Genomic DNA, 20472 nt, shown 5'->3' with positions numbered 1-20472 from the left:
TCTCTATGTAAAGAGTGAAAAACAAAAACAAAAACACACACACCACACACCCTAAGAATTTCCTTGGCGACTCTTTTTTTTTTGGTTTTTGGGCCACACCCAGCGTTGCTCAGGGGTTACTTCTGGCTGTCTGCTCAGAAATAGCTCCTGGCAGACACGGGGGACCATATGGGACACCGGGATTCGAACCAACCACCTTTGGTCCTGGATCAGCTGCTTGCAAGGCAAACGCCGCTGTGTTATCTCTCCAGGTCCTCCTTGGCGACTCTTAAAGTGTCTGGCCTGGTCTGGGACTCCTGGGTCCTTTTCTGCTCACTCACCCACCTGGTGCATCTTGGCATTAGTGAGATGGCTGAGCTTCTGGCTTTTCTCTTCCCTTCCTCCCAAACTAAGTTAACAAGAAGCAATCCTGGGTGTGCCCTGGAGAACCAACAGCTCTACCGGCCTGCTTCCTGGCCTGCCTAAGTACCCCACTGTGCCACTGCAGGAAGGGACCTCACCAGCCCCAGTGGTAGGGGCTAGATTCCTAAATTGGCTCTGAGTTTACTGGGTGAAGCCTGGGCTCTGGGCTCACCACATCTAGGGGAGGCCTCAGGTCATACTGTTGCTCATCCTAAGCACTCTAACTATTTCACTTCCCTCAGCACATTTGTATTTAATATGGTTGCTTCAATATGGTTGAACTGTTGTTAATCAGCTATAGCTTCAATAATTTAAAATTTTACCGGTTTCCTTGCAATGTGAAAGCAGAACATTTCTACTTGGTCTGGTTTGTACTACTTCTGGGTTTAAGAATGTAACTATAATGAACTAATATAAAAACAGTTCTATTTTACATACACACCACTCATCCATAAGACTCATGTACACACATGCCCTACCACACCTCTTCCCACATACAATTGTCTTTCTATGTGCATGTACTTTGAATCATTCCCTCAACGACCCCATATCCTCATGCACACACATGGAGTGTCAGCCACTGGCCCATTTATTCAAAGGAGCGAGACTCTAAGAGGGTAGGTGCTGCCGTCCCTAGGCCACCTTGTAATTTATACCACCACTTACTGTCATCTAACACCTAACATACCCTGGGCCCCTGGTGAGTAGAACAGACATGCACTGTGATGAAAACCAATTCATTCATACTGGTGAGAATTAGGTTCAGAGACAAGGAACCAAAAACAGACTAAAAACAAAATAGTAACCCACCAGGACGTGTGTGTGTGTGTGTGTGTGTGTGTGTGTGTGTTATACCAGGGATCAAACCAGAGCCTTATACATACAAGGCAAGTTCTGCTTACAAAGCATTCCTGGCCTTAAATAAGTTAGAATTTTATGTCTAAGATGCAAGAGATGTCTCAGGGGGCATTCCTAGTTAATAGACCTGACTAATCTATTGAGTTCTGGTTGCCCATCTTCTATCTTGCCCTATCAGCATACAACCTCTTTCTCTCCTTCTCTCCTCTCCTTCTATTCTACTTCCTCTCTTTTTTTTTCTTTGTTTTTGTTTTGGGTCACATCCTGCAGCGCTCAGGGGTTATTCCTGGCTCAGAAATTGCTCCTGGCAGGCTTGGGGGACCATATGGGAAGCCAGGATTCGAACCACCACCGGTCTTCTGCATGCAAGGCAAACACCTTACCGTCACGCTATCTCTCCGGCCCCTACTTCCTCTCTTTTTCACTTCATAGTTCAGCATGGCTGCTTGAGGCCCAGCTATTCCATCTGAGCTCTAGGCAACCACTTCCTCACTTTCTCATCTTAGCAAGCACTTTCGGTGTGAGTCAGGGAGGAAATTCGACAAAGTGCCTTCCCAAATTTATAAGCAAGAATCTGAAGGGCTGAGAACTAATCACTTACAGAACAGTTCCCTAGCATGTGTGAAACCCTGGGTTTGTTATGTTCTCACACTTTGGATTTCAGAAGTTGAGATGTTTGGAATATTCCTGATCCCTGGAATAAAATGAAACAGAGGAGAGCATCAAATGCTAGCAAAAAGAGCAGAGGGAACTTTGACTGCAGGTGGGAAAACAAAATGGTACAGTCACTTTGTAAGCCAGAATGAAGAATTTACAAAGTTCGAAACACCCAAGTACAATCTTTGACATTCCCCAAATGAAAGCTCATGTCCACACGAAACAAAGCACAGCAATGTTTATAGCACCTTTGCTTATAATTGTATTAAAAACTGGAAGTAATCAAGATTTCCTTCAATAGGTGAATGGATGATAGTACTACAGGGGATCTTTCTAGACCACTCTATAATAACACTACTGTGTCAGGGAAAGCCAATGCATAATGCTGAGTGTAAGCTTAAGTCTTGTAGGGTCTCACTGATAGCACAGCAGGTGGGGCATTTGCTTGTACATGGCCTACCTAGGTTCAATACCAGACATCCCATATGGTCCCCCGAGCTTGCCAGAGTAATTTCTGAGCAGAGCCTGAAGCCCCTGAGTGTCACTAGATGTGGCCAGAAAGAAACAAACAAAAAGAGCCAGTCTTGCCCTGCCTAGAGGCCCCATGCATCCTATCCATACCTGGCATTCTCCAGCATATAAACAGCCTCGCTTCACAGCTCCACTAATCTTGAAGAGGAAATAAACTGCTGAATGGTCTCAATCTCAAAGCTCCTGCAGTACACAGCTGAATATGTGGGTGTGCCACACCTCCAAATTCACAGGACTGAATTCACAGCCTAGTAGAAATATAGGCAAACTAGATGGGAAAGTTGTGTAGAAGCCCTACTAAGTTCAATGGGCGAAAACAGTTAACATAGAAGCTTCAACTAGCACCAACCAGTTCAGTGAATCCTTAGACAATGAATAGTGTTACTATAACACTATGGTGAGCACTATGTTGTAACAAGCAATATAATTATTTGTGCACACTAAGGAGGCAGGCTTGGGAGATGGGTGGGAAAGAGAGAAGGTCACACTGGGGTGGGACTAGTGTTGCAATATTGAATTCATGAAACACTTGTATTGTGAACAACTTTGTAAATCATGTTGTTTAAATAAAGTTTAAAACATTACCCAAAAAAGATGCCAGTCTGAAAAGGCTACACAACCCTGGCATTCTGGGAAAAGCAAATGACAAGAGCCTGATAAAAGCACAGAGACTGACAGGCGTTCAGAAACAGGAAGGATGCAGAGGTGGAACAGAGAGGACTCAGTGTAGTAATACTTCATTACTATAAGCTAGAGAATGTGATCTCCAGAGCAGCCTTGACTTAGACAATAGGCATCAGTTAGTACTAAGGTATCAATAATGGCTCAACCAGGCAAACAAATAGGCAACATTAATGCAATATGAAATAAACTAAAGTGGCCCGTGTGGGATTAGGTAGTTAGTCTTTCTGAATCTGTATCTTGTATCTAAACAGAAGAAAACAAGAAAGGGCTGAGCTCAGCCTTTGCCAGGTGCAGTCCCACGCAGCCAGCCTGGATTCAATCCTAGCACCCCATTTGATTTCTTTCTTTGTTTTTGGGTCACACCCAGTGACCCTCAGGGGTCACTCCTGGCTATGCGCTCAGAAATCACTTCAGGCTTGGGGACCATATGGGACTCCAGGGGATCAAACCTCGGTCTATCCTAGGTTAGCGCATGCAAGGCAAATGCCCTACTGTTTAGCGCCACCACTCCGGCCCCCATTTGATTTCTGAGTCCTGCCAGGAGTGAGGAGTGAGGAGCACCTAGCTGGTGTTGTCTCAAAGTACATGGGGGGAGGGACTGAAGAGAGGTCACAATAAATAAAGCACTCACCTTGTGTGCATCTGGCCCAAGTTCAATCCCCAGCAGAACCAACAACTCACCCCTCAAGAAAATATAAGCTAAAATATAAATGTTCCTTTTTGTTTTTGTTTTTATTTGGTTTTGTTTTGGGGCCACACCCAGCGGTGCTCAGGACTTATTCCTGGCTTTTCACTCAGGAATCACTTCTGACACAGAGGGTTTAGGGGACCATATGTGGTGCCAGAGATAGAACCTGGGTCAGCCACATGCAAGGCAAATACTATCCTTCTGGTCTGTAATATTCTTTCTCTCTCTCTCTCTCTCCTCTCTCGTCTCTCCTCTCTCTCTCTCGTCTCTCCTCTCTCTCTCTCTCTCTCGTCTCTCCTCTCTCTCTCTCTCTCGTCTCTCCTCTCTCTCTCTCTCTCTCTCTCTCGTCTCTCCTCTCTCTCGTCTCTCCTCTCTCTCGTCTCTCCTCTCTCTCTCTCTCTCTCTCTCTCTCTCTCTCTCTCTCTCTCTCTCTCTCTCATTGCTGGGGATCAAACCTGGATCAGTTGCAAGCAAAACAAGCACCTTACTCAGCTATAAATCTTAATCCTTCCTTTCTGTAGTTGATGATTCATTAGATCTCTGGGGCAAGGGGTTTACCCACCTTCTGGGGACTCATAGTGTCTGGTTTACCCTGGGTAGGCCCCCTCCCTGAAGTCCAGAGAGAACTGGCATATTACTCAAATTTAACTCTACTGATGGTAATTTAAGATAAATTCTGGACAGAAAAAAATCAGATGTAAATAAATTTCTAAATATAAAAACAAATATTATATGAATTGTGCCTTAATTTCCCTCTTGGGAATTACCACAAAAGTTGTCAATAATGAGTTCTTGTGGAGAAATGCCAAAGAGTGGTGGGGAAGAAGGATCAGCTTTTGCTTTGCACTTTTCTCTAGTACTTGAATTTCCACACCTGTACATGGAGCACATTAAAAAATAACAGTAGTTGTGTGGCTGCTGAGATTATTGGTGATTCGTGGTGTTTATTTTATTCTTTCTTTTTTTGTAGTGCCAGGAAGGGAACTCAGGTACTCACTCATGCATGCAAAGCATGTGTTCTACTACCACCGAGCCACATCCCAACCACTGTTTTATTCTTTTGTCAGGAGGCCAGTCTATAAATATGTGGGAGATTAGAAGAAAGGAAGGTAGAGCAGGGGGAAGGAGAAAGAATATAAGGGAGCAACAACCAAGAGTCACTGAGGTTTTGTCATTGAGTAGCTAGCTAATCAGAGCCCCAAAGACCCATAGAACCACAGTCCTAGAACTCCACGCACAAAGAGAGAACAAAGCATCCAAAGACACTGCTCATAAAAATTAAAATAATTTGTTCAGAGAGCTGAATTTCTTGCCCACATGAGAAATATTCAAAGAATGGAATGGCCAGGGTCATTTTATTTCATTATATCCTTCCCTCCTACACAAATATCATAGAAGCTGATATGAAATGGAGTGATAGGTAGGAATGGACAACACTGCCCTGGAAGTTAGGGTGAAAGAACCTAAGCAAGTTTTCACTTTCTCTAGTTTCCCTCTCCCCAATGAAGACAGCTTTCTCCAGGCACCACTGCCTACGCAGTCTGTTTGGCCCTGGGTTACTGGTCAGTCCCACACTGGCACAGCTAGAGCATGTTTGTTAAAGAAACATGAAGTCATTTCTTTCAAGCAATTTATTGCACAAGAACATGTTTGCTTTCAAAACCAAATTCTTCTATAAAAATGATTAGAGCTAATAATCAAGTTCAACAAGGTTGTAAGATATAGATCAAATACAAAATTGTTATAGTTCTACAAATGGGCAAAGAAGCATCTTTTTAAAAAAATGGAGGAGTTTATTTATAATGCTTCAAGAAGAATAGAATATTTAAGAATAAATTTAATGAAAGACAACTTAAATGTTGAAAACTACATAATGCCATTAAAAGAATCCAGAGACAAATAAATTACAAGATATTTAATATTTAATATTAATAATAAAAAGTTACTACACTGAGTAGGGTGCTTGCCTTAGTTTGATCCCCCAAGCACTGCTAGGAATAAGTTCTGCAGAGTCAGGAGTATCCACTAAGCATTGTGGGTGTGGCCCAAAATAAAATAAAATAAAACAAGATAGTCCATGTTAATAAAAATACAACCCATGTTCATGAATTGTGAAGTTCCATATCAGAGAGATGACAATAATATCCAAATTATTTAGAAAATGTAAAAATCTGGCGTAGGAATGATAGCACAGTGGATAGGGCATTTGCCTTTCACGCACCCAACCTGAATTTGATCCCCAGCATCCCATATGGTCCCCCGAGCCTGCCAGGAATAATTCTGAGTGCAGAGCCAGGAGTAATGTGTAACATCTGAGTGCTGCTGGGTGTGATCGTTCCCCCCCCCAAAAAAAAAAAGTAAAAATATCACTACCAAACCCCAGATGTTGTTTTTGAGCCTACCCAATGATGCTCAGGGGTTATAAAACTCCTGGCATTGTACTCACCAATTACTCCTACCAGGCTAAGGGAACCATATGGGGTGTGTGCAAGGCAAGTGCCTTACCTACTGTACTATTGCTCTGGCTCCCAGGATGTTAATCTTTGGGGGGATGACCCACACTCAGTAGTGCTCAGGGGCTATTCCTGGCTCTGCCTAGGAGTGTGCCCTGGCAGTACTTGGAAGACCAGATGTGGTGCAGGGAATTTGAATTAGGGATTCGAATTATGGCTACCACAGCTTCATGCAAAGTAAGTGCCTTTCCTCTGTTACTCCTCCCCCAATGCCATATGCTAATCTCACCAGGATGGTGAGACCCATCTACAGCTGGGAGGGGTCTGTGGTTGGTAATTAAAGGGTTGCCTGGGGAGGAGAGGAGAGATCAATCAGACACAAGATGGATGCAGAGAGGCAGGAAAGAGGCTGCTTAGTTTAGAGGTCTTGTGAAAAAAAAGCACATGGCGATTAGGGCCTTGTAATAAACCTGAATGTCTCCTGAAACTTTATCTGACTGCTGTGGATCATTTCTTCGCTGTTATCCTGAACCTACAGACCTGCAGGCTGAAGGGGCTGCAGGCACCAGGCCAAGCCAAGCCGAGAAAGGCCCCACCACCACACTAGGACTCTTTATAATTAATAATGAATACAACATTCCTCCTGTACTATTTTTGTAGAAAATGACTAGCAGATCCTAGAATTTATACATATATGCAAGGGATCTAATATAGTCCAAAGTAATTTGGGCTTTTTGTTTGTTTTGGAGGTTACATCCAGGGGTGCTCAGAGCTTAATCCTGGCTCTATGCTCCAGGATCACTTCTGGCATGGCAGAAACCTATATGGAGTGCCAGAAATTGAACACAAGCTGCAGCATGCAAAGCAAATACCCTATCTGGTGTACTATCACCCTGGCTCCAAAAAATAATTTTGAAAAGAAAACATATTTATTAAAAAATATAGACTTCATGGGCCCGGAGAGATAGCACAGCGGCCGATCCAGGACCAAAGGTGGTTGGTTTGAATCCCGGTGTCCCATATGGTCCCTCGTGCCTGCCAGGAGCTATTTCTGAGCAGACAGCCAGGAGTAACCCCTGAGCAACACTGGGTGTGGCCCAAAAACCAATATATATATATATATATATATATATATATATATATATATATATATATATATATATATGTATAGACTTCACAATTTCAAGTCATACTACTGAATATACCAATCCAGAATTTGGATTATATTGGGGCTAGAGTGATAGCACAGCAGATAGGGTGTTTGCCTGGGTTGACTGATCTGGGTTCAATCCTCAGAGCCTACTACGAGTAATTCCTAAGCACAGAGTCAGGAGTAACCTGAGTGCCACCAGGCGTGGTCCCAAAACAAAAACAAACAAACAAAAATTTGGATTATTGGGGTCAGAGTGAGAGAACAGCAGGCAGGGCATGCCTTGCAAAAATGTTTTTGGATTATAGTGGCCATAGAAAGAATTTAGGGCCCGGAGAGATAGCACAGCGGCATTTGCCTTGCAAGCAGCCAATCCAGGACCAAAGGTGGTTGGTTCGAATCCCGGTGTCCCATATGGTTCCCCGTGCCTGCCAGGAGCTATTTCTGAGCAGACAGTCAGGAGTAACCCCTGAGCACCACCGTGTGTGGCCCAAAAAATAAAACAAAACAAAACAAAACAAAAAAAAAAAAAAAAAGAAAAAAAAGAATTTAGGGGTTAAGGCACTTGCCTTATGTGCACCCAATTATGGTTAGATCCCTGGCAGTTCGTATAGGTTGCTAACCTGCCAGGAGTGATCCCTGACCAGAGAGCCAGGAGTAAGCCTTGAGTAAATCTTGAGCACCACATGGAGTGACCCCTGAGCAAAGAGCACTGGGAAGTATGCCCCCAAAAGACAAACAAAAAAGATGAGTGTTACAGTCTAAGAAAAGATATAAATCAATGAAATAAAATTGGAAGTTCAGAAATAAATTCATAAATGTCTGATCAATCAATTTTCATCAAAGGTGCCAAGATACACAATTGCTAGAGAGAAGTGTTTTCATCAAATGGTGCTGGAACTAGAGATATAGCTCAGTGGGCTGAGCATATCATTTGCACGCAGGCTTTATGTTGTTGTTGTTGCTGCTGTTTTTGGGCCACACCTAGCTACTCTCAGGGGTTACTCTTGGCTCTTCGCTCAGAAATAATTCCTGGCAGGCATGGGGAACCATATGGGATTCCAGGAACCAAACCCAGATCTGTCGGTCTTGTGCAAGGCAAGCGCCCTACCGCTGTGCTATCACTCCAGCCTCACATGCAGGCTTGTAGGAAGCCAAGTCTGATCCCAACACCACATATGATCTCCTAAATACCATCAGGAGTAATATCTGAGTACCAAGCCAGAAATAGTAACTGAGCATTGCTGGGTGCAGATCCCAAATAAAACAAAAACAAAACAAGAAAGCATTAGAACATTACATTCACATGCAAAAGAACAAAGCTAGACCCTACCATATATCATTTTCAAAAACCCACTCAAACTAGCTCAAAAACCTAAATGCAAAAGCACAAACCTTAAAATTAAGAATATAAAGTCTTATGACCACAGAGTGGAGAATGGGTATTAAGATAGTAAAAGCTCAGACAACACCAGATAAACAGATATAATTTATTAAAAGTGCATCAAAATTGAGGGAGAGAAAGCAGCTCAAAGGGCTGGAGCATAAGCTTTACATTATGAGTTGGGGATGTCAGGGTCTAGGAATAGTGGTGAGCAAGAGATGCCGACAATGGCATAAAGTTTTTCATTGGGGATAATGAAAATGTTCTGAGGGGCTGGAGAGATAGCATGGAGGTAAAGCGTTTGCCTTTCATGCAAGAGGTCATCGGTTCGAATCCCAGCGTCCCATATGGTCCCCCGTGCCTGCCAGGAGCGATTTCTGAGCATGGAGCCAGGAGTAACCCCTGAGCACTGCCGGGTGTGACCCAAAAAAAACCACAAAAAAAAAAAATGTTCTGAAATAAGATAGTGAATTTGCTTTATGAATCATGCTGAATCATATACTTTCAAAGGATGAAATATGATGGAAGGAAAAAAAAGACTGGTGATAGAATTGGTTTTGGAACATTGTATTGTTCCAAAAGTGATGGGAAACATCACTTTTCCCAACTTTAAATTGTACTACAAAGCAATGTCATTAAAACAGCCTTCTTATAGACAAATAATGATAGAGAAGAAAGGGACATAAAAAATAATCCCATTCACATTAGTGCCACACAAACTCAAGTACCTTGGAGTCAACTTAACTAAAGAGGTGAAGGACCTATTACCCCCCGCAAAAACAAACAAACAAACAAACAAACAAAAAAACCCAAAACACTGCTTCAAGAAATAAAAGAGGACACAAGGAAATAGAGACACATACCTTGTTCATAGATTGGGAGTATTAACATTAAAATGGCAATACTTCTCAAAGCACTGTACAGATTTAATACAATTTCTGTAAGGGTACCCATGACATTTTTTATAGAAGCAGATCAATCTCATTCCTGAAGTTCATTTAGGGCAATAAACACCCACAAATAGCTAAAGCAACCCTTAGGAAAAAGAAGATGGAAGGCATCACTTTGCCCAACTTTAAATTGTACTACAAAGCAATAGTCATTAAAACAGCATGATAAAATAAAGATATTATTAAAAAAATAAAATAGCAGGCCCAGAGCAGTGGCACAAGCAGCAGGGAGTCTGTCCTGCATGTGCTAACCTAGGATGGACTGTGGTTTGATCCCCCGGCATCCCATATGGTCCCCCAAGCCAGGAGTGATGTCTGAGCGCATAGCCAGGAGTAACCCCTGAGTGTCACTGGGTGTGGCCCCAAAATCCAAAATAAATAAATAAATACAATAAAATAGCACGGTATTGGAATAAAGACAGACTCTCTCAGATCAGTGAAATAGACTTAAGTATTCAGAGAATGTTCCCCAGATATACAATCAACTAATCTTTGATAAAGGGGCAAGAAACACAAAATGGAGCATGGAAAACCTCTTCAACAAGTGGTGCTGGTACAACTGGTCAGCCACATGCATAAAAGCAAACTTGGACCTCCATCTAACACCACGCACAAAGTTCAAATCAAATGGATTAAAAATTAAATGGATTAAAAACCTTGATATCAGACCCGGAACCATAAAGTATATAGAAGAATACATAGGTAAAACACTTCATGACATTGAGACTAAAGGCATTTTTAAGGAGGAACAGCACTCTCTAAACAAGTGGAAACAGAGATAAACAGATGGGACTATATTAAGCTGAGAAGCTTCTGTACCTCAAAGGAAACAGTGACTAAGATACAAAGGCCACTCACAGAATGGGAGAAACTATTCACCCAATACTCATCAGATAAGGGGCTAATATCTAAGGTATACAAGCTACTGATGGAACTTAACAAGAAAAGAACATCTAATCCCATCAAAAAATGGGGAGAAGAAATGAACAGACACTTCCTTAAAGAAGAAATACAAACGGCCAAAAGACACATGAAAAAATGCTCCATGTCATTAATCATCAGGGAGATCAAATCAAAACAATGAGGTACCATTTCACACTACAGAGACTGACACACATCACAAAGAACAAGAACAATCAGTGGTGGCAGGGATGTGGAGAGAAAAGAACTCTCATTTACTGCTGGTGGGAATGCAGTCTAATACAGCCTTTATGGAAAACAACATGAAGATTCCTCAAAAAAACTGGAAATTGAGCTCCCATATGATCCAGCTATACCACCCCTAGGGATATACCCTAGGAACACAAAAACACAATACAAAAATGCCTTCTGCACACCTTTATTCATTGCAGTGCTATTTACAATAGCCAGAATCTGGAAACAACCCAGATGCCCAACAACAGGTGAACAGCTAAAGAAACTGCAGTACATATACACAATGGGATAATATACAACTATCAGGAAAAATAAAGACATGAAATATGTTGAGTGAAGTGAGACAGACACAAAATAGTTTCATTCATCTATGGGATTTAAGAAAAATAAAATACATTATTTGTAATAATACCCAGAGAAAATAGGGATGAGGGCTGGAAGGAAGGACCGATCAATGATATGAAGCAGTTAGAGTGCAGTTAGAGAAATAACTATACTAACAACTATCATGACAATGGTAATAAGTGAGAAATAGAATGCCTGTTTCTAATATAGGCAAGTGTGGGGGAAGTGAGAGATAGAGGCACTGGTGGTGAGAAGGTTGCACTGTTGAAGGGTGCTATTTTTTTCTATAACTAAAACCAAACTACATGTTTGTAATAATATTGCTTAAATAAAGATATTTTAAATATATATTAAAATAAAAAACAAAATAAGGGCAAGCCCAATAGTATAGTGGATATGGCATTTCCCAGAATTTGACTCTCAGCATCCCATATGGTTTCTTGAGCATGCTAGGAGTGGTTTCGTGAGTACAGAGCCAAGAGTAAACCTCAAGTACCATCAGTTGTTGGCCAAAACAACAACAACAACAACAATATTATCATCATCATTCATTTTAAAAGGTCAATTATATGGCATATGATTGATTTTTAAACAGCAATAATTATTCTATCCTGGTCTTGTTAAATATTAAAAATGTCACTATGCTTGCTTTGGCTATCACTGCTCTAGATTTGCCATCCCTCACACCCATGGGAGCTAGAGAGTTCATACAGCAATCAACAACACATGCATAACATGCACTGGACCTGAGTTCAAAGCCCAGTATTGCATGATTCTTTTTTTGGTTTTTGGGTCACACCCGGCAGCACTCAGGGGTTACTCCTGGCTCTATCACCCCTGGCAAGCACGGGGGACCATATGGGATGCCAGGATTTGAACCACTGACCTTCTGCATGAAAGACAAACGCCTTACTTCCATGCTATATCTCCAGCCCCTATTGCATGATTCTTATAAGTATTCCCAGGTGTGACTTTGGAGGTCCTCCAGCCTATAACTGGTCCAAACATGAGCATGTTTGACCTGGTTGGCCAAATATCATCAGTAGTGCCTTAGCATCCTTGGAGCATCTCTAAAAGGAAGGATTTGGCTCCAAAACTGGCTCTCCTCACCTATTTTCATTTCATGAGGCTGAAGTCCATATTCTTCAGCCTTGTCTCCCTGTTTGAGTCCTCTTGCCCCTGCTCTCTCTCTGCACCTGATCCTGTCTCCAGGCTGCAGAAAGTTGAGCTCCATTCCATCTCATCTGCACACAGTCTGTAATAAGTGACAATGCTACTTCCCTCTTCTAAAACTAGGTTACTTACTGAAAAGAGTTTTAACATACTCTACCTACCTAAAAGGGATTCTGCTTACTGCCTAACTGGAAGTCAGACTCCCTTTCTTCTCTGAAAAAAGAAAACTTTTGTTCTGGTATGTACTCAGGGAATGTGGGTTCACTGAACACATATCTTCTAACAAACACAGGTCATTTTTGTAGAGCCTGGACTAAGTGACTATGGCTTCTAAGCAGAAACTTAAGTCTCTGTCAGAAGCCAATTGCCCATAAAACTGATGGCATACAGTGGCCAGAGCTTCTTACTTGCTGGCCTTGCTGTGAGTATTCTATTAGGTAGGGAAGCTTTAGACAGTGATAAGCAAACATTTCTATAGACATTTTTTTTTCAACATTTCTATAGACATTTTTTTTTTTATTGAAGCAAGGTAGTTTTCACTGAATGAAAAGACTTAAATCTTAGAATAACTGAAAGGTCTACTTAAAGGAAAGGCAGACCCAACAAATACACAAGAAGTATAAAAGTATGAGAGAAGAGAAAGAGGGGGAAATGTGTTCAAGAGAGAACACAGGCTTCTTCAGGGTGGAAATAAGCAAGCAAAGACACATAGAAAAGCAAGTAAGATAAGTTTAAATTAACATTTTTTTTTTTTTTTTGGTTTTTGGGTCTCACCCGGCAGTGCTCAGGAGTTACTCCTGGCTCCATGCTCAGAAATTGCTCCTGGCAAGCACGGGGGGACCATATGGGATGCTGGGATTCGAACTGATGACCTTTTGCATGAAAGGCAAACACCTTACCTCCATGCTATCTCTCCGGCCCCTTTAATTAACATTTCTTTATAATCCTATATGAATCCAAAGAAACCCGAGTATTCTCCTGTCCAGAGACACAAAAGCAGCAGGAACCTTAGCTTTGATGGAAGCCAGCAGAAGCCATGAGAAAGTATATATATAACCCGAGAGGTGACACTCTTCCTCCATTTAGGGAATACAGTCTTCTCCTGCCCAGAGACACAAAAGCAGAGGATACAGTCACTCCACCTCACTCCATGGCTATGCTTATCCCCTAATCAATGTACATCAACACAACACGTAGGAAAAAAACACATCACAAAGGACACTATGGGAAAGCATTGCAGACCACCACCATGCTTAGAGAATGAAGATGATGGATGATCTGAAGACCCAAAAAGTATCAGCTACCTACGTAGCCTCTCTGAGAAAGTAGAAATATAAAAAACTCCAACCTGAAATATCAGGGCTAAGAAACTTGGTAGCTGAAATGAAAAGCTCACTGGAAAGCCTCACCAACAGAGTAACAGCTGCTGAAGACAGCAGAATCAGTGAGCTGGAAGATGAGATGCATAATAATTTTATACAACAAAAGAGACTGGAAAAGAGCCTTAAATAACAGGGCCGGATAGATAATACAGCAGTAGGGCATTTGCCTTGCACGCTGCTGACCCAGGACAAACCTTGGTTTGATCCCCGGCATTCTATATGGTCCTCCAAGCCAGGAGTAACCCCTGAGCATCACCAGGTGTGGCCCCCCAAAACAAAAACAAAAACAAATAGTCAGAGGCTGAAAAAATTCTCAAAGAATGTGGACAGATAAAAATAGAGGTCTGTGATAAACTAAATAAAAACAAAGAATAAAAAAAAAAAAAAAAAGAATCATTGGAGTGCCAGAGGCCCTGGAAGAAAATCTCCATGAAAAAAATCAACAGTCAAGGATATATTGCAGAGAAACTCTCAGAGCTAAAGAGTGTGTTCAACCAAGTACTACATGCCCAAAGAGTATCGGCTAAAAGAGATCCAAAGAAAATACCCCAAAGCACATCCTAGTCACAATGATGAATCCCACAGATAGGGATGAAATACTGAAAGCACCAAGATCAAAAGATCAAAAAGCAAAATTATGTACAAAGGAGCATCCTTAAGGTTTACAGCAGATATGTTAAAAGCAACCCTCAAGACCTGAAGGCAGTGGCAGTGACAAAACTCAAAGTAACCAGAATATTTCACCCAGCCAGATTTATATCCAAGTATAAAGGAAAGATACACAACTTCATAAACAGACAACAACTGAGGAACTTTACAGACTTAAATCTTAGAATAACTGAAAGGTCTACTTAAAGGAAAGGCAGACCCAACAAATACACAAAACTCTTACAAAAAGATTACCCTAAATCCCATCTCTCTCAATGTCACTGAACTAAATGCACCAGTTAAGAGACACAGAGTGGGGGCCGGGCGGTGGCGCTAGAGGTAAGGTGCCTGCCTTGCCTGAGCTAGCCTTGGACAGACCGTGGTTCGATCCCCCGTTGTCCCATATGGTCCCCCAAGCCAGGAGCGACTTCTGAGCGCATAGCCAGGAGTAACCCCTGAGCATCACCGGGCATGGCCCAAAAACAAAAACAAAAAACAAACAAACAAAAAAAGAGACACAGAGTGGCAAAATGGATCAAAATGTTGACTTCAACATTTTGCTGCCTCCAAAAAACACATTTAAATAGTCAGAGCAAATATACTCAAATTCAAAGGTTGGAGAACAATCATTCAAGCAAACAACTCCCTTAAAAAAAGCAGTATCTCGGGCTGGAGAGATAGCACAGCGGTGTTTGCCTTGCAAGCGGCCGATCCAGGACCTAAGGTGATTGGTTCAAATCCCAACATCCCACGTGGTCCCCCATGCCTGCCAGGAGCTATTTCTGAGCAGATAGCCAGAAGTAACCCCTGAGCATAGCCAAGTGTGGCCCAAAAACAAAAACAAAAACAAAACAAAACAAAAAAAGCAGTATCTGATACTTATATCAGATAACACAGAGTTTAGACCTAAAAAGGCAGTAAGGGACAGAGATGGACATTTCTTGATAATCAATAGATATATTCACCAGAAAAAATAACACTCATAAACATATATGCACCCAATGAGAGACCAGCAAAATACTTAAAACAATTGCTGACAGATCTGAAGAAAGGCATCGATAGCAACACAATAATAGTAGAAGACTTCAACACTGCCCTGTCACACCTTGATAGGTCAACCAGGCTAAAACTCAACAAGAATATATTAGCTCTGAAGGAAGAATTAAAAGAGAATGGCTTAGTTGATATATATCAACTATAATACAATTTATGTATCAACTATATGTATGTATATATAGTCGATATATATATATGTCCAGAAAACTGGATACACATTCTTCTCCAAAGTACATGGGTTATTCTTCAAGATAGACCACATGCTGGGCCATAAGTATACCTCCATAAAATCAAGAGTAGAGAAATTGTAAGAACTACCTTCTCAGATCATCATACACTGAAATTAGAGGTGAATCACGAACAAACACAGAAAAAACTTTAGCAACTGGAAATTAAACAACTTACTACTTAACAACCATGGATCTGAGATGAAATCAAAGAGGAAATCAAAAGATTTCTTAAAACAAATAAAAATGAAGACACAAATTATCAGAATTTGTAAGACACAGCAAAAGCAGTATTTAGAGGAAAATTTATAGCTTTACAAGCATTCATTAGGATGGAAGAAGGGGTCTACAGAAATAATTTAATGGTTCAGCTTAAAAATTTGAAAATGGAACAACAAAATGAACCAAAAATAGGTAGGTGAAAGAAAGTAATAAAGCTTAGAGCAGAAATTAATGAACTGGAAATACAAAAAAACAATATGAATGGTCAATAAAAGCAAGAGTTGGTTCTTTAAAAATCGACAAACCATTAGCCAAACTTACAAAGAAGGGAGAGTGGGAAACTTAATAAACTGAATTAGAAACAAGGGACTAGAGAGATAGCACAGCGGCATTTGCCTTGCAAGCAGCCGATCCAGGACCTAAGGTGATTGGTTCGGATCCCGGCATCCCATATGGTCCCCCATGCCTGCCAGGAGCTATTTCTGAGCAGATATCCAGGAATAATCCCTGAGCACCGCAAGGTGTGGCCCAAAAAACCAAAACCAAAAACCAAAAAACAAATAAAAAGAAATGAAAAGGGGCCCCAGAGAGATAGCACAGCGGCGTTTGCCTTGCAAGCAGCCGATCCAGGACCAAAGGTGGTTGGTTCGAATCCCAGTGTCCCATATAGTCCCCTGTGCCTGCCAGGGGCTATTTCTGAGCAGACAGCCAGGAGTAACCCCTGAGCACTGCCAGGTGTGGCCCCCCCAAAAAAAATAATGAAAAGGGGAGATTACAACAGACACTTCAGAAATTCAAAGGGTAATCAAAGATTACTTTGAGAAACTATGCCACAAAACATGAGAACCTGAAAGAAATAGATAAATTCTTGAACTTTTATAACCTACCAAGGCTAAATCAAGATGATCTGGCATATCTGAACAGACTTACCACTCACTATTGAGCATATCAAAATGGTTATCAAAAGTCTTCCCAAAAATAAAAGCTTAGGCCCAGATGGATTCACTAGCAAATTCTTTCAAAACTTTCAGGATGACCTACTGCCAATCTTTTTCAGGATCTTCTGGGAAACTGAAGAAATAGAAATACTCCCAAGTAATTTTTACGAAGCTAACATCACCCTGACACAAAGTCAGGCAGAGAATGTCACACAAAAAAGAGAACTACAGATCAATATCCTTGATGAACACAGATGCAAAGATCTTTAACAAATTCCAGCAAGCAGGATTTAACATCTCATCAAGAAGGTCAGACTCCATGACCAAGTAGGATTCATCCCAGAGACTCAAGAATGGATTAACATACAAAAGTCAATCAATATATACACCATATCAACAAAAGAAAAAATAAAAACCATATGATTATATAAATAGATGCAGAGAAAGTATTTGCTAACATCCAACACCCATTCATGATAAAAACTTTCAACAAGATGGGAATAGAAGGAACTTTTCTCAAAATAGTCAAGGGCATTTACCTTAAGCTCATGGCAAATATTATACTCAATGGGGAAAACTGTAAGCCTTTCCTCTAAAATCTGGCACAAGACAAGGATGGCCCCTCTTGCCACTCCTATTCAACATAGTATTGGAAGTACTTGATATAGCAATTAGGAAAGATAATAGAGAGAGAGAGAGAGCATCTAGATAGGAAAGGAAGAAGTCAAGCTCTTACTGTTCACAGATGACATGATACTATATTTAGAAAAGAAATAAAAGAGGATACAAGGAAATGGAGGCTTATACCCTGCTCATGACAGGGGTCTTCAAACTACGGCCCGCGGGCCACATATTGTATTTGTTCCCACTTCAAAATAAGATATATGAGTGTGCACAGGAATTTGTTCATAGTTTTTATTTTCACTATAGTCCGGTCCTTCAACGGTCTGAGGGACAGTGAACTGGCCCCCTGTTTAAAAAGTTGGAGGACCACTGGAAGAATCAAAGTTATTAAAATGGCAATATTCCCCAAGTATTGTACAGGTTTAATGCAATCCCTCTAAGGATAACCATGGCATTATTCAAAGAAGTGAATCAAACACTCCTGAAGTTCATTTGGAAGAACAAACCCCACAAATTGCTAAAGCAGTCCTTAGGAAAAAGAAAATGGAAAGCATCACTTTTTCCAACTTTAAATTGTATTACGAAGCAACAGTCATCAAAACAGCATGGTATTGGGATACAGACCTTCAGATCAAGGAATAGACTTGAACCACAGACATATAATCAATTAATCTTTGGTAAAAGGGCAAAAAATGCAAAATGAAACAAGGAAATCCTCTGCAACAAGTGGTTTTGAAACAAGTGGTCAACCACATGCAAAAAACAAATTCAGGCCACTATCAAACATCATGCAAAAAGATCAAATTAAAATGGATTAAAGATATTGATATCAGACCTAAAACAATAAGGTATATAGAAGAAAATGTATGCAAAACACTCCATGACATTGAGACTAAAGGCATCTTCAAGGAGAATCACCACTATACAAACAAGTGGAAGTAGAGATAAACAAATGGGATTACTTTAAATTGAGAAACTTCTTCACCTCCAAGGAAACACCTCAAAGGCTTCCCATGGAATGTGAGAAACTATTTACTCAAAACCCATCCTATTAGGGGCTAATATCCAAGATATACAAGGTACTAACAGAACTTAACAATACAAAAACATCTAACCCCATCAAAAAAAATGAAGACAAGAATTATACATTTCCTCAAAGAAGAAATTCTGATGGCCAAGAGGCACATAAAAAAATAATCCACATCGCTTCTTTCTGTGGAAGGCAGCCCAGAGACACCAAGGAACATAATCTCTCCAGAATCCACACCTCGTAAGATGTCCCCACCCAACTAATGTGGGGCTGATTCCTGCCGTGTGATTGGGCACCCAGAGCCATTATAAAGGACTGCTGCCCTGCTCTCTGCCTTCTTTCTGTGGGAGCCAGCCCAGAGACACCAAGGAACATAATCTCTCCAGGACCCACACCAGAGGAGCACAGCCACTCCGCTTTGCTCCACAGCACGCTTATCTTTTAACCCCTGAACCCCACTTCTCCACATTGTAAAAAGCAACCTACAACCTTAACAATGGGGAAATTTTGCAGTACAACCCCATGTTTAAAGAATCAAGATGGTTGCTCTGATAATCCAAAAAGTACCAAACAGTTAGGTATACTCTCAATAAGATGGTTAGAGTAGAATTATGGAAGATGTTCAGGGAGCTCAAAAAAAAAAGCATCGATAGATTTGAATGGAGCACAAATAAGCATCAAAAGGATTTGACGATTGAAATTAGAAATTTTCACACTGTAATAACAGGTCTGAAAAACTCCGCTTATGAATTGAAAACCTCAATGGAAAACCTCTCCACTGGAGTAACGGCAGCTGCAAACAAGGTCAGTGAGTCAGAGGATGAGATGCAGAACAACTTCATACAACAGAAAAGATTGGAAGAGAACTTTAATGCAAATGTCTAAACTACTCAAAGAATGTGAACCAATGAAAATAGAAGTCTTTAAGAAACTCAACAGAAACAACATAGGAATCAATGAAGTCCCAAAAACCCAGAAAAAAGAATAATAAGAGTTGGAGGAAGAGTGAGAACAGGAAGAAGAGGAAGAAGAATTTTAAGAAGAATAAGGTGAAGAAGAGTAAGAATAGGTGAAGAGGAGTAAGAAGAATATTGTAAAAAATAGTAAAAAGAGGGGGAAGATGAAAAGGATTCATCTTTTTCTTCTGAAAAAGAAGAGTAGGGAGAGTAAGAAGAGGGCAATGAATATTAAGAAAAGAAGAGGAAGAAGAGGAGAAAGAGGAAGAAGGAAGAGAAGAAAAAAGACAAGAAAAGAGGAAGAAGGGAAAGAAGAAGAAGAAAATGAAGAAGAGGAGGAGAAAGAAAAAGAAAAGGAAGAAATAGAAGAGGAGAAAGAAAAGAAAGAAGAGGAGGAGGAAAAAAAAAGCCTTCGTTCGTTTGTACAAAAAAAAAAGCCTTCGTTTGTTTGTACAAAAAAAAAAAAGCCTTCGTTTGTTTGTACAAAAAAAGAAGAGGAGGAGGAAGAAGAATAAGAGAAAGAAGAAGAGAAGAAAGAGAAAGAAGATTCTATAGTCATAGCACCCTGAATGCGCCTGATCTTGTCTGATCTCAGAAAGAGAAAGAAGAAAAAAAAAAAAAAGACAAAAAAAAAAAAGACAAAAAAACATGGATTGAAGATTTATCTTTAATTTCCTTTCTTATAATAGTGTCTTTGTTTAAGCACCATGATTTTAACATGTTTATAGTTGGGTTTCAGTTAAAAAATAAAAATAGGGGCCAGAGAGATAGCATGGAGGTAAAGTGTTTGCCTTGCATGCAGAAGGTTGGTGGTTTGAATCCCAGCATCCCATATGGTCCCCCGAGCCTGCCAGGGGCGATTTCTGAGCATAGAGCCAAGAGTAACCTCTGAGCGCGGCCGGGTGTGACCCAAAAACCAATAAATAAATAAGTAAATAAATAAATAAATAAAAATTAAA

The 20472-nt window shown here is 40.7% G+C and overlaps 1 protein-coding gene across 1 annotated transcript in view; it reads right to left on the bottom strand.

Moving 5' to 3' along the window:
- Positions 1 to 20472, bottom strand: part of FAM178B (family with sequence similarity 178 member B) — a 119311-nt gene that overhangs the window by 61317 nt on the left and 37522 nt on the right.

This window comes from Suncus etruscus, chromosome 12 (assembly GCF_024139225.1).
Source record: "Suncus etruscus isolate mSunEtr1 chromosome 12, mSunEtr1.pri.cur, whole genome shotgun sequence".
Taxonomy (NCBI): Eukaryota; Metazoa; Chordata; class Mammalia; order Eulipotyphla; family Soricidae; genus Suncus; species Suncus etruscus.
Note: the sequence above shows the minus strand (reverse complement) of the source record. Positions and strands in the feature narration are given on the sequence as shown.